At 38.3% G+C, this 14,558-nt stretch overlaps 1 pseudogene; it reads left to right on the forward strand.

The window, feature by feature from the left end:
• Nucleotides 1–6,583: 6,583 nt before the first annotated feature.
• LOC126068737 (uncharacterized) overlaps nucleotides 6,584–14,558 on the forward strand; it is an 87,925-nt pseudogene continuing 79,950 nt past the window's right edge.

Genomic DNA, 14,558 nt, shown 5'->3' on the forward strand with positions numbered 1-14,558 from the left:
CCAGATACCACTCTCCAAAGTGGGATGTAGAATGTTTTCTTGATAGATTTTATTATGCCAATTGACTTAGACGTCACCTGAAACCATGGGACCCAAACTCCTGCCCCTGCTACGCTAGCCTCCAAAGCAACTGGTTTATTCAGGAAACTTCTTTGCTTTTGGTTTATTCCAGTTGTGCTGACCTCTCCTGTTCTGTGTGTTGTCTTTCCCTTCACCTAAAATAGTTCGTCTCTACTATCTAATTAGTGAAAACCCCTCTCCCTCCCTCCCTCCCTCCCCACTCTCGTAACCATCAAAGAATATTCTCTTCTCTGTTTGAACTATTTCTTGAGTTCTTTTCTATAATAGTGGCCTTATACAATATTCACCCTTTTGCAACTAATTTCACTCAGCATAATGCCTTCCACCTTCCTCCATGTTATGAAATGTTTTACGGATTCATCATTGTTCTTTCTCAATGTGTAATATTCCATTAATAATATTCCATTGTGCGAATATCCTATAATTTATTTATCCATTCATCCATTGATGGGCACCTTGGTTGCTTCCAACTTTTTGCTACTGTAAACAGTGCTGCAATGAACATGGGTGTGCACATATCTGTTCGTGTAAAGGCTCTTATTTCTCTAGGATATAATAATTTTTTTTTTTTTTTATAATCCAAGGAGTGGGATTGCTGGATTGTATGGTAGTTCTATTTCTAGCTTTTTAAGGAAGCACCAAATCGATTTCCCAAGTGGTTGTACCATTTTACATTCCCACCAGCAGTATCTAAGTGTTCCAGTCTCTCCACAACCTCTCCAACATTTATTATTTTGTGTTTTCTGGATTAATGCTAGCCTTGTTGGAGTGAGATGGAATCTCATAGTAGTTTTGATTTGCATTTCTCTAATAGCTAATGATCGTGAGCATTTCTTCATGTATCTGTTAGCCACCTGAATGTTTTCTTTAGGGAAGTGTCTGTTCATATCCTTTACCCATTTGTTAATTGGATTATTTGTCTTTTTGTAGTTGAGTTTTTGCAGTATCATGTAGATTTTAGAGATCAGGTGCTGATCGGAAATGTCATAGCTAAAAACTTTTTCCCAATCTGTAGGTAATCTTTATACTCTTTTGGTGAAGTCTTTGGATGAGCATAGGTGTTTGATTTTTAGGAGCTCCCAGTTATCTAGTTTTTCTTCTGCATAGTTAGTAATGTTTTGCATACTGTTTATGCCATGTATTAGGGCTCCTAGAATTGTCCCTATTTTTTTCTTCCATGATCTTTATCATTCTAGATTTTTATTTAGGTTCTCGATCCATTTTGACTTAGTTTTTGTGCATGGTGTGAGGTATGGGTCTTGTTTAATTTTTTTCAGATGGATATCCAGTTATGCCGCCACCATTTGCTAAAAAGACTGTCTTTTCCCCATTTAACTGTTTTGGGGCCTTTGTCAAATATCTTGCTCATATGTGGATGGGTTTATGTCTGGATTCTCAATTCTGTTCTATTGGTCTATGTATCTGTTGCGCCAGTACCAGGCTGTTTTGACTACTGTGGTGGTATAATAGGTTCTAAAATCAGGTTGTGTGAGGCCTCCCACTTTGTTCTTCTTTTTCCGTAATGCTTTACTTAACCAGGGCACCTTTCCATTCCATATGAAGTTGGTGATTTGTTTCTCCATCTCATTAAAAAATGTCGTTGGAATTTGGATGGGAATTGCATTGTGTCTATAGATGGCTTTTGGTAGAATAGATATTTTTACAAGGTTAAGCCGTCTTATCCATGAGCAAGGCATGTTTTTCCACTTATGTAAGTCTCTTTTGGTTTCTTGCAGTTGTGTCTGGTAATTTTCTTTGCATAGGTCTTTTACATCTCTAATAAGAATTATTCCTAAGTATTTTAACTTCTTGGGGGCTACTGTAAATGGTATTTATTTGGTGATTTTCTCTTCGATGTTCTTTTTGTTGGTGTAGAGGAATCCAACTGATTTTTTTATGTTTATCTTGTATCCTGATACTCTGCCGAACTCTTCTAGTTTCAGTAGTTTTCTTGAGGCTTCTTTAGGGTCTTCTGTGTATAAAATCATGTCATCTCCAAATAGAGATACTTTTACTTCTTCCTTGCCAATCTGGATGCCCTTTATTTCTTTATTTAGCCTAATTGCACTGGCTAAAAATTGTTGAATAAGCAAAATGTTGAATAAGAGTGGTGATAAAGAGAATCCTTGTCTGGTTCTCAGTCTCGAGGGGAATGCTTTTAGACTCCCTCCATTTAGGATGAAGTTGGTTGTTGGCTTTGTATAAATGCCCTTCATTATGTTGAAGAATTTTTCTTCTATTCGTATTTTGCTGAGAGTTTTTATCATGAATGGGTGTTGAACTTTGTCAAATACCTTTTCTGCATCGAATTATAAAATCATGTGGTTCTTGTCTTTTGTTTTATCTATATGATGGATTCCATTAATTGTTTTTCTAATGTTGAACCATCCCTGCACACCTCGTATGAAACTCACTTGGTCATGGTGAATTATTTTTTTGATATATTGTTGAATTCTATTGGTTAAAATTTTGTTGAGGATTTTTGCATCTGAGTTCATAAGGGGTATAGGTCTGTAATTTTCTTTTTTTGTAGTGCCTTTACCAGGTTTTGGTATCAGGATATGCTGGCTTCATAAAATGAGTTTGGGAGTATTCCGTCCTTTTCTTTGCTCTGAAATACCTTTAGTAGTAGTGGAGTTACCTCTTCTGTAAATGTTTGGTAGAACACTGCAGTAAAGTCGTCTGTGCCAGAGGTATTTTTTTGTTGGCAGTTTTTTGATTAACTTTCTGATCTTTTCTTTTGTAATGGGTCTATTTAGTTGTTCTACCTCTGTGTTAGTTTAGGTAGGTAGTGTGTTTCTAGGAATTCATCCATTTCTTCTAGGTTTTCAAATTTGTTAGAGTACAATTTTTTGTAGTAATGTGATATGATCCTTTTAATTTCAGTTGGGTCTGTTGTAATATGGCCCATCTCATTTCTTATTCGGGTTATTTGCTTCTTCTACTGTTTTTCTTTTGTCAGTTTGGCCAGTGGTTTATCAATTTTGTTAATTTTTCCAAAGAACCAGCTTTTGGTCTTGTTAACTCTTCCAGGTGTTTTTTCTGTTTTCTATTTCATTTAGTTCTGTTCTAATTTTTTATTATTTCCTTTCTTCTAGTGCCTGAAGGTTTCTTTCGTTGCTCCCTTTCTATTTGTTTAAGTTGTAGGGATCATTCTTTGATTTTGGCCCTTTCTTCTTTTTGGATGTGTGCATTTATGGATATAAATTGACCTCTGAGCACTGCTTTAGCTATGTCCCAAAGGTTATCATAGGAAGTGTTTTCATTCTTATTGGATTCTGAGAATTTCTTTATTCCACCCTTAATGTCTTCTATAACCTAGTCTTTTTGAGCAGGGTATTGTTCAGTTTCCAAATGTTTAATTTCTTTTCCCTGCTGTTGATTTTTACCTTTATGGCCTTATGGTCAGAGAAGATGCTTTGTAATATTTCAAAGTTTTAGATTCTGCTAAGGCTTGCTTTATGACCTAATATGTGGTCTATTCTAGAGAATGTTCCATGTGCTCTAGAAAAGAAAGTATACTTGGCTGCTGTTGGGTGGAGTGTTCTGTATATGTCTATAAGGTCAAGTTTGTTGACTGAGGCATTTAGATCTTCCATGTCTTTATTGAGCTTCTTTCTGGATGTCCTGTCCTTCACCAAAAATGATGTGTTGAAGTCTCCTGCTATTATTGTGGAGCTGTCTATCTCACTTTTCAGTGCTGTTAGAGTTTGTTTCATGTATCTTGCAGTCCTGTCATTGGGTGCATAAATATTTAATATGGTTATATCCTCCTGGTATATTGTTCCTTTAATCAATATATAGTGTCCTTCCTTATCCTTTGTGGTGGATTTAACTTTGAAGTCTATTTTGTCAGAAATTAATATTGCCACTTCTGCTCTTTTTTGATTGTTGTTTGCTTGATACATTTTTTTCCATTCTTTGAGTTTTAATTTATTTGTGTCTCTAAGTGTAAATGTGTTTCTTATAGCGACCCTATAGGACAGAGTAGAACTGCCCCGTAGGGTTTCCAAGGAGCACCTGGTGGATTCGATCTGCTGACCTTTTGGTTAGCAGCAATAGCATTTAACCACTATGCACCAGGGTTTCCAACATATGGACAGATTGTGTTTTTTTATCCATTCTGCCACTCTCTGTCTCTTTATCCATCCATTTAGTTCATTAATATTCAGCATAATTATGGATAGGTTTTTTTTTATGACTTTAGTGCTGTCATTTTGATGTCTTTTTGTGTGTGTTGTTGAGTTTCTTTTTTCCACTTAATTTTTTGCGCTGAGTAGTTTATCTATAAATATTGTCTTTTCTTTGTATTCATTGTTGTTGATTTTGTTTCTGCTGAGTCTCTATTTTTTCATTGTATTTTATTTTAATGAGTAGGATAGTTAGTCTTCTTTGTGGTTTCTTTAATATTTACTCCTAGTTTTCTAAGTTTAAACCTAACTTTTATTTCTTTATATCACCTTGTCTTCCTCTCCATGTGAAAGATCTATGACTACATTTCTTAGTCTCTCTTTATTATCTTTATGTGGACTTCTTTTTTCATAATTACATCGCTGTTTCCCCATTTTGAGTGCTTTTTACCTTGATTTGTTTTTGTGATTTCCCTGGCTGGTTTGACTTCTGATTGCTCTGCCCAATGTTCTAGTCTTGGGTCGATACCTGATATTATTCATTTTCTAACCAAAGAACTCACTTTAGTATTTCTTGTAGTTTTGGTTTGGTTTTTTATGAATTCCCTAAACTTCTGTTTATCTGGAAATATCCTAATTCCACCTTCAGATGTGAGAGATAATTTTGCTGGCTATACAATTCTTGCCTGGCAATATTTTTTTTTTCCTTCAAAACTTTATGTAAGTCATCCCATTGCCTTCTTGCCTGCATGGTTTCTGACGAGTAGTCCAAGCTTATTCTTATTGTCTCTCTTTTGCAGATGACTTTTCATTTATCCCTGTTAAGATTCTCTCTTTATCTTCAGTTTTGGCAAGTCTGACTATAATATGTCTTCATGACTTTCTTTTAAAATCTACCTTATGTGGAGTTCAATGAGACTCTTGGATAGATATCTTCTCATCTTTCATGATATCAGGGAAATTTTCTGCTAACAAATCTTCAACAATTCTCTCTGTATTTTCTGTTATCCCTCCCTGTTCTTGTATTCCAATCGCTTGTATGTTATTTCTCTTGATAGAGCAATTCTTAAGGTTTCTTCATTTTTTAAAAAATTCTTTTATCTGATTTTTCTTCAAATATATTGGTGCCTAGTGCTTTATTTTCAAGGCCCCCAACTCTGTCTTCCACTTGCTTGATTCTGCTCCTTTTACTTTCTATTGAGATATCTACTTCTGTAATTTTGTTGTTAATCTTCTGAATTTCTGATAGGTGTCTCTTTATGGATTCTTGTAGCTTATTAAATTTTTCATTATGTTCCCAAATAACCTTTCTAATTTTTTCAGCTGTTTTATCTGTGTGTTCCTTGGCTTGCTCTGTGTATTGCCTGATCTCCGTCCTTATGTCTTGAAGAGTTCTGTACGTTAATCTTTTGAATTCTGCATCTGGTAATTCCAGGAAGACACTGTTATCCAGAAGATCTTTGACTCTCTGTTTTGAGAGCTTGTTGAGGTGATCATGGTCTGTTTCTTTATGTGGTTTGATACTGACTGTTTTCTCTGAGCCATCTATAAGTTATTGCTATTAGTTTATTTTAAGTTTGTTTATTATATCCTAGTTTCTTGCTTTGTTTCTGTTTAGATATACCCAAATGGGTTGCTTGAGTGAGCTAGTTTGAGTGTTTTCACCTTTGGGGCTCTGATGCCCTGTCACCAAATGGCTAGGGCTGTTATCAGGTATATGAGCTTATGAGTCCATTCACTTTTCTTGTGTGGATTCAGCTCAGGTGTCCAGGTAGCTAGTCATCAAGTGTGTGGTACAGGCTCTGTCTTACAGTCTTAGAGGGGAAGGGGTGATTGGTGTAGCTACCAGTATCTGGTTGCAGCAGGTGGTCATGCTCTGACCAAGGCAGGGGGCTGAGAACCATCCCCTGAGTGTCTCTAGGAAAGTGCGTCCCTCTTCCCTAGAGCATGCAGGTGGGTGGGTTCTGCAGATGGACCATGGGCACCCAATGCTTTTGGTTGTAAGGACTGGGAGGTACCAGTTATCCTTGGACCCCTGTCTCCAGGGCTGGGTGATCTTAGAGGAGCCACCAGTCCTTAGGCCCCTGAAGAGGGTTGGTGAGGACCCTGTTTAATAGGCAAAGCCTTGTCACATATCAAACACCCACCTGCCTCTCCACTGCACAGCTTAAACAGTCACAGTCTGCCAGCAAGGGCATATTCTTCTGGAATTGGCCCACACAGTTCCATGCAGGAAGGAAAGGTATTCAAAGTCCACAGATCATTTATGCCTGGACAGGAGCCACTTCTGTTCTGAGCTCCCCAGGTTAGTGGAGCTGGCAAATTATCTTTTCCCCCTGTTGTTAATTTATTCCTTCTCCAAGTCCGGCAGCATGGCTCAGTGCACTCAAATGGGGCTTTCTCAGGCCCAGGGAAATCAACAGGAACCGAAGCCGGCTTTTTGGTGGGGGGAGTGGTAAATTATATGCAAGTACTTAGATTTTGCTGAGAGTGCCATTCCTCTCTGGTTCTGGAGGTGTGAGTAGGCTGTGCAGCTGGCTGCTTCTCTCTGAGAAAACTGCGGCCGAACACTACGGCCAGCCTGCCACAGCCGCTTCTGGGAATGGTGCCTGAGGGATCTCAGCGATTCAGGTCCGGCACCTCCTCTCTGCTTCTGAACGGTCTCACTCTCCCCTTCCACTTAGTCCGTTTTCTAACTTCGCCTTTGAGGTTCAGGGCTCCTAGCTTGTCATAAATATAATCGTTTCATTTGATTTTTTTGTCTTTTTTGTAAGAGCATTCGCCAGAAGCATCTGGCTATTCTGCCATTGTGGCCCCACCTCCTGAACTGGCGAGTTTTTTAATGAAAAATTCTAAGCCATAATTTCTTCTAGAATTGATTATGTCCCATTTTTTCTCTTCCCTACTTCCGTGACTCAATTAAATGTTCACATTACATCTTTTGTTTCTCTTTTCTTCTCTTCCATGTATTCCATCACAACGACTCTTTGGAATTCATTTTGGATAGTTTCCTCTGACCTGTCCTCAAGTTCACTAAATTTATATTAAAAAAATATATATATATATTTTAAATATAAATTTATATTTATATATTTAGCTGAGTATAATTTACTGTTAAACCCATTTAATCAGTTTCTGATTTTGCTATTTCATTTTTCAGGTCTGGAGTTTTAATTTAGTTCCTTTTTATAAAAATATATTTCTGTCAATTTTTATCTTTTTTTATTTTCTTGTTGAAAACTTCAAACTTGACAATTATCTCGAACAAAATAAGTATAGTTGTTTTACAGTCTGTGTCCCATAAAATCAATGTCTGGATTCCCTATGTGTCTCTTATTTATTTATTTTTTTGCTCTGTATTATTTCTTCTGGTTCTAGATTATGGGCTTATGGGTTCTTGCTTCTTTGTGTGTCCATTAATCAGTAAATGTGTTCTGGACATTGAGTACATTTTGTAGAAATGTTTTGTGGCCTAGAATGGTGATGTATTTCTCCAAAGACGACTTTAGATTTCTTTTGTCAAGTTACCTGCGGACACTGACAAATCAGCAAATTTAATTTGATATCTTCTGAACTTCAAATTCAAACTTCAATTTTTGTGAAGGCTAGTTTCCTCCTGACTTCCTCTTACATCTAGGCTTTAACCTTTTGGGTTCTCAGCACAAATTATGGGAAAATATATTAGGGCCTCATCGTTTGCAGACACTGGACTTTTAATTTTGTCTTTCTAACCTCAGGAGGCCTCTGAAAGCTCAGCTCAGTCTCTCAGATGCCTTTTCTAGATCTGAGGATATCTCCAGGGTAAACATAACTTTGGTTTTCTTTTCTCTTTTCTACTCCATCTCAGGAAACTCTGGTGGTGTAGAGGTTAAGAACTACAGCTGCTAACCAAAAGGTTGGCAGTTTGAATTCACCAGGTGCTCTTTGGAAACTCTATGGGGCAGTTCTACTCATCCTATAGGATTTCTATGAGTTGGAATTGGCTTAACAACAATGGGTTTGGTTTTTGGTTTGGTTACTCCATCTCAGCCCAGTGATTCCTTGTTTAAGTATGGTGTGGGATTGTGTGAAATGTTTAGAAAACCTCATTGTTTGCTCAACTGGAGTGTAGTTTCCAAGGAGTAAGTGACAAATGATGGTGTTGGAGAAGTAGGTAGGGTAATGGATTTGTCTAAAACACACATTGCTAAATCGGGAGTGTGTTTATTTAAAACCTACATCTCTGTCTGGCTTCAAAGACCATATTTTTTCCAATACAATTGTGCTTTATGACTTTTTGTTTGTTTTTTTGAGGAAAAATATCTTTTCATATGAAGTCTTATCCAGAATGTATAAAAAATATAAGATTAAATGTGCTTTGGTTTAAGTAGAAGCTGCTTTTGGCAGCCCCTTAGCTGGTGAAATCCATTGTTTTACCTGCATTCCCTTTCCCTTTTTTCTCCTCTTCCTTGGCTGATGGCATGGGCAATGTTTTATGGGCATCCAGAGGAGAGAGTAACTAATTCATTTGGGAGAATTCAGCAGAAAATTAATGATGAAAGTAATATTAGATCTGGGCTTTGAGTGAAAAACATTCACTAGTCAAAGAAGAGAGGACTGGGACTGTAGAAGGGGTTGGGGAAAAGAAATGATGATTCCAGAAGAGTAATATTGGCCCACTTTTCAGTAAAGACTTTGGACATTAGCTTGTGAGCAACAGGGAATCACTGAAAGATTTTCAACAGAGTGGCATGAGGAAGTTTGGATTTTAGAAAGACGTTTCAGACAGCAGTGTTTAGAATGGAACGGAAGATCATGGAGACCAGAGGAAAGTGAATTATTTAGAAGATAGTCTCAGCAATAGATGGGGTGGGAAGATGGAAGCCAAGAAAGCAGCTTAGTCACAAGCTCCATAATGTTCCCCTGCAGCAAAGACCAAAAAAAAAAAAAAACAAAAAACTGAGAGAAATGAAGCAGGTAACAATCCAGGAGCCCTCAACATCAAAAAAGAAGGTCTGGAGGCGGAGCCAAGATGGCAGACTAGGCAGACGCTACCTCGGATCCCTCTTACAACAAAGACACGGAAAAACAAGTGAATCGATCACATACATAACAATCTACGAACCCGGAACAACAAACACAGATTTAGAGATGGAGAACGAACTAATACGGGGAAGCAGCGATTGTTTCCAGAGCCTGGAGCCAGCGTACCAGTCAGGTACCGCACAAGCACAGAGAGTGGCTCCACCCCCCTGAACTTACCCCGGGAGGGGGACCAGCCGGTTCCACGGGCGGCGTGGGACGCAGCCGGTAGGAGAAGTCCCCGGGAGGCAGTGACTGGTCTTGGAGCAGAAAGAGCAGCGTCCGAGCCAGGGAACCGTCCCGCAGGGATTTGGACTGGACGCAGGTACGGCATAAACACGGAGAGTTGCTCCACCCCCCTGAACTAACCCCGGGAAGGGGACCATCAGGGTCGCGCGGGCGGCGTGGAACGCAGCCGGTAGGAGAAGTCCCTGGGAGGCAGCGACTGGTATTGGAGCGGGGAGAACAGCTTCCCAGCCAGAACACTCGGTCACGGCACAAGCACGGGGACCTGCTCCACCCATCTGAACTAACCCCGGGAGGAGGCCCAACTGGTTCTCGGAGGCGGCACGACCACGTGGCTGGAGGGACGAGAAGTCCCCGGGAGGCAGCGACTGATTTTGGAGTCGAGAGTGCACCGTCCCAGTAGGGGAGCCTTGACGCTGGGCGTGGGGCTGGAAGCGGAGGATCTGACCGTGACTCCAGCGGGCCGGACCCCCCCACCCCGGGCAATCTCCACACAGCCAGCACACATAGGCGACGCGCCCCACGGGAGTCTCAGATATAATAGTCATTCCAAGCAAGACAAGCAACTCTGGCTATATTCTGAGGTGCTACTCTCCTATCTCTCTGTTCCCTCCCCCACCCTCCCCAGGCGGCTTCATTAACATCTGAATAGCCTGAGCCAGAGGGAGAACTCTGATAGGGATCTGACTGCATTTTTTTTTTAGCGGATTTTCTGGAAAAACTAGTTTCCCAGTGATGGCTCGGAGACAACAATCCATATCAAACCACTTAAAGAAGCAGACCATGACAGCTTCTCCAACCCCCCAAACAAAAGAATCAAAATCTTTCCCAAATGAAGATACAATCTTGGAATTATCAGATACAGAATATAAAAAACTAATTTACAGAATGCTTAATGATATCACAAATGAAATTAGGATAACTGCAGAAAAAGCCAAGGAACTCACTGATAAAACTGTTGAAGAACTCAAAAAGATTATTCAAGAACATAGTGGAAAAATTAATAAGTTGCAAGAATCCATAGAGAGACAGCATGTAGAAATCCAAAAGATTAACAATAAAATTACAGAATTAGACAACGCACTAGGAACTCAGAGGAGCAGACTCAAGCAATTAGAATGCAGACTGGGACATCTGGAGGACCAGGGAATCAACACCAACATAGCTTGCAAAAAAAATCAGATAAAAGAATTTAAAAAAATGAAGAAACCCTAAGAATTATGTGGGACTCTATCAAGAAGGATAACCTGTGGGTGATTGGAGTCCCAGAACAGGGAGGGGGGACAGAAAACACAGAGAAAATAGTTGAAGAACTCCTGACACAAAACTTCCCTGACATTATGAAAGACGAAAGGATACCTATCCAAGATGCTCATCGAACCCCATTTAAGATTGATCCAAAAAGAAAAACACCAAGACATATTATCATCAAACTCACCAAAACCAAAGATAAACAGAAAATTTTAAAAGCAGCCAGGGAGAAAAGAAAGGTTTCCTTCAAGGGAGAATCAGTAAGAATATGTTCAGACTACTCAGCAGAAACCATGCAGGCAAGAAGGGAATGGGACCACATATACAGAACACTGAAGGAGAAAAACTGCCAGCCAAGGATCATATATCCAGCAAAACTCTCTCTGAAATATGAAGGCGAAATTAAGATATTTACAGACAAACACAAGTTTAGAGAATTTGCAAAAACCAAACCAAAGCTACAAGAAATACTAAAGGATATTGTTTGGTCAGAGAACCAATAATATCAGATATCAGCACAACACAAGGTAACAAAACAGAACGTCCTGATATCAACTCAAATAGGGAAATCACAAAAGCAAATTAAGATTAATTAAAAAAAAATACACATAACAGGGAATCATGGAAGTCAATAGGTAAAAGATCACAATAATCAAAAAGAGGGACTAAATACAGGAGGCATTGAACTGCCATATGGAGAGTGATACAAGGCGATATAGAACAATACAAGTTAGGTTTTTACTCAGAAAAATAGGGGTAAATAATAAGGTAACCACAAAAAGGTATAACAACTCTATAACTCAAGATAAAAACCAAGAAAAACGTAACGACTCAACTAACATAAAGTCAAGCACTATGAAAATGAAGATCTCACAATTTACTAAGAAAAACGCCTCAGCACAAAAAAGTATGTGGAAAAATGAAATTGTGAACAACACACATAAAAAGGCATCAAAATGACAGCACTAAAAACTTATTTATCTATAATTACCCTGAATGTCAATGGACTAAATGCACCAATAAAGAGACAGAGAGTCACAGACTGGATAAAGAAACACGACCCATCTATATGCTGCCTACAAGAGACACTTTAGACTTAGAGACACAAACAAACTAAAACTCAAAGGATGGAAAAAAGTATGTCAAGCAAACAATAAGCAAAAAAGAAGAGGAGTAGCAATATTAATTTCTGACAAAATAGACTTTAGACTTAAATCCACCACAAAGGATAAAGAAGGACACTATATAATGATAAAAGGGACAATTGATCAGGAAGACATAACCATATTAAATATTTATGCACCCAATGACAGGGCTGCAAGATACATAAATCAAATTTTAACAGAATTGAAAAGCGAGATAGATACCTCCACAATTATAGTAGGAGACTTCAACACACCACTTTCGGAGAAGGACAGGGCATCTAGTAAGAAGCTCAACAGAGACACGGAAGATCTAATTACGACAATCAACCAACTTGACCTCATTGCCTTATACAGAACTCTCCACCCAACTGCTGCAAAGTATACTTTTTTTTCTAGCGCACATGGAACATTCTCTAGAATAGACCACATATTAGGTCATAAAACAAACCTTTGCAGAGTCCAAAACATCGAAATATTACAAAGCATCTTCTCAGATCACAAGGCAATAAAACTAGAGATCAATAACAGAAAAACTAGGGAAAAGAAATCAAATACTTGGAAAATGAAGAACACCCTTCTGAAAAAAGACTGGGTTATAGAAGACATTAAGGAGGGAATAAGGAAATTCATAGAAAGCAACGAGAATGAAAATACTTCCTATCAAAACCTCTGGGACACAGCAAAAGCAGTGCTCAGAGGTCAATTTATATCAATAAATGCACACATACAAAAAGAAGAAAGAGCCAAAATCAGAGAACTGTCCCTACAACTTGAACAAATAGAAAGTGAGCAACAAAAGAATCCATCAGGCACCAGAAGAAAACAAATAATAAAAACTAGAGCTGAACTAAATGAATTAGAGAACAGAAAAACAATTGAAAGAATTAACAAAGCCAAAAGCTGGTTCTTTGAAAAAATTACCAAAATTGATAAACCATTGGCTAGACTGACTAAAGAAATACAGGAAAGGAAACAAATAACCCGAATAAGAAATGAGAAGGACCACATCACAACAGAACCAAATGAAATTAAAAGAATCATTTCAGATTATTATGAAAAATTGTACTCTAACAAATTTGCAAACCTAGAAGAAATGTTGATTTCCTGGAAAAACACTACCTACCTAAACTAACACATTCAGAAGTAGAACAACTAAATAGACCCATAACAAAAAAAGAGATTGAAACGGTAATCCAAAAACTCCCAACAAGAAAAAGCCCTGGCCTGGACGGCTTCACTGCAGAGTTCTACAAAACTTTCAGAGAAGAGTTAACACCACTACTTCTGAAGGTATTCCAAAGCATAGAAAATGACGGAATACTACCCAACTCATTCTATGAAGCCACCATCTCCCTGATACCAAAACCAGGTAAAGACATTACAAAAAAAGAAAATTATAGACCTATATCCCTCATGAACATTGATGCAAAAATCCTCAACAAAATTCTAGCCAATCGAATCCAACAACACATCAAAAAAATAATTCACCCTGATCAAGTGGGATTTATGCCAGGTATGCAAGGCTGGTTTAATATCACAAAAAAACATTAATGTAATCCATCACATAAATAAAACAAAAGACAAAAACCACATGATCTTATCAATTGATGCAGAAAAGGCATTTGACAAAGTCCAACACCCATTCATGATAAAAACTCTTACCAAAATAGGAATTGAAGGAAAATTCCTCAACATAATAAAGGGCATCTATGCAAAGCCAACAGCCAATATCACTCTAAATGGAGAGAACCTGAAAGCATTTCCCTTGAGAACGGGAACAAGACAAGGATGCCCTTTATCACCGCTCTTATTCAACATCGTGTTGGAAGTCTTAGCCAGGGCAATTAGGCTAGACAAAGAAATAAAAGGTATCCGGATTGGCAAGGAAGAAGTAAAGTTATCACTATTTGCAGATGACATGATTATATACACAGAAAACCCTAAGGAATCCTCCAGAAAACTACTGAAACTAATAGAAGAGTTTGGCAGAGTCTCAGGTTATAAAATAAACATACAAAAATCACTTGGATTCCTCTACATCAACAAAAAGAACACCGAAGAGGAAATCACCAAATCAATACCATTCACAGTAGCCCCCAAGAAGATAAGATACTTAGGAATAAATCTTACCAAGGATGTAAAAGACCTATACAAAGAAAACTACAAAGCTCTACTACAAGAAATTCAAAAGGACATACTTAAGTGGAAAAACATACCCTGCTCATGGATAGGAAGACTTAACATAGTAAAAATGTCTATTCTACCAAAAGCCATCTATACATTTAACGCACTTCCGATCCAAATTCCAATGTCATATTTTAAGGGGATAGGGAAACAAATCACCAATTTCATATGGAAGGGAAAGAACCCCCGGATAAGCAAAGCAGTACTGAAAAATAAGAAGAAAGTGGGAGGCCTCACCTTACCTGACTTCAGAACCTATTATACAGCCACAGTAGTCAAAACAGCCTGGTATTGGTACAACAACAGACACATAGACCAATGGAACAGAATTGAGAACCCAGACATAGATCCATCCACGTATGAGCAGCCGATATTTGACAAAGGACCAGTGTCAATTAACTGGGGAAAAGATAGCCTTTTTAACAAATGGTGCTGGCATAACTGGATATCCCTTTGCAAA

The sequence above is a fragment of the Elephas maximus genome, chromosome X (assembly GCF_024166365.1).
Source record: "Elephas maximus indicus isolate mEleMax1 chromosome X, mEleMax1 primary haplotype, whole genome shotgun sequence".
Lineage (NCBI taxonomy): Eukaryota > Metazoa > Chordata > Mammalia > Proboscidea > Elephantidae > Elephas > Elephas maximus.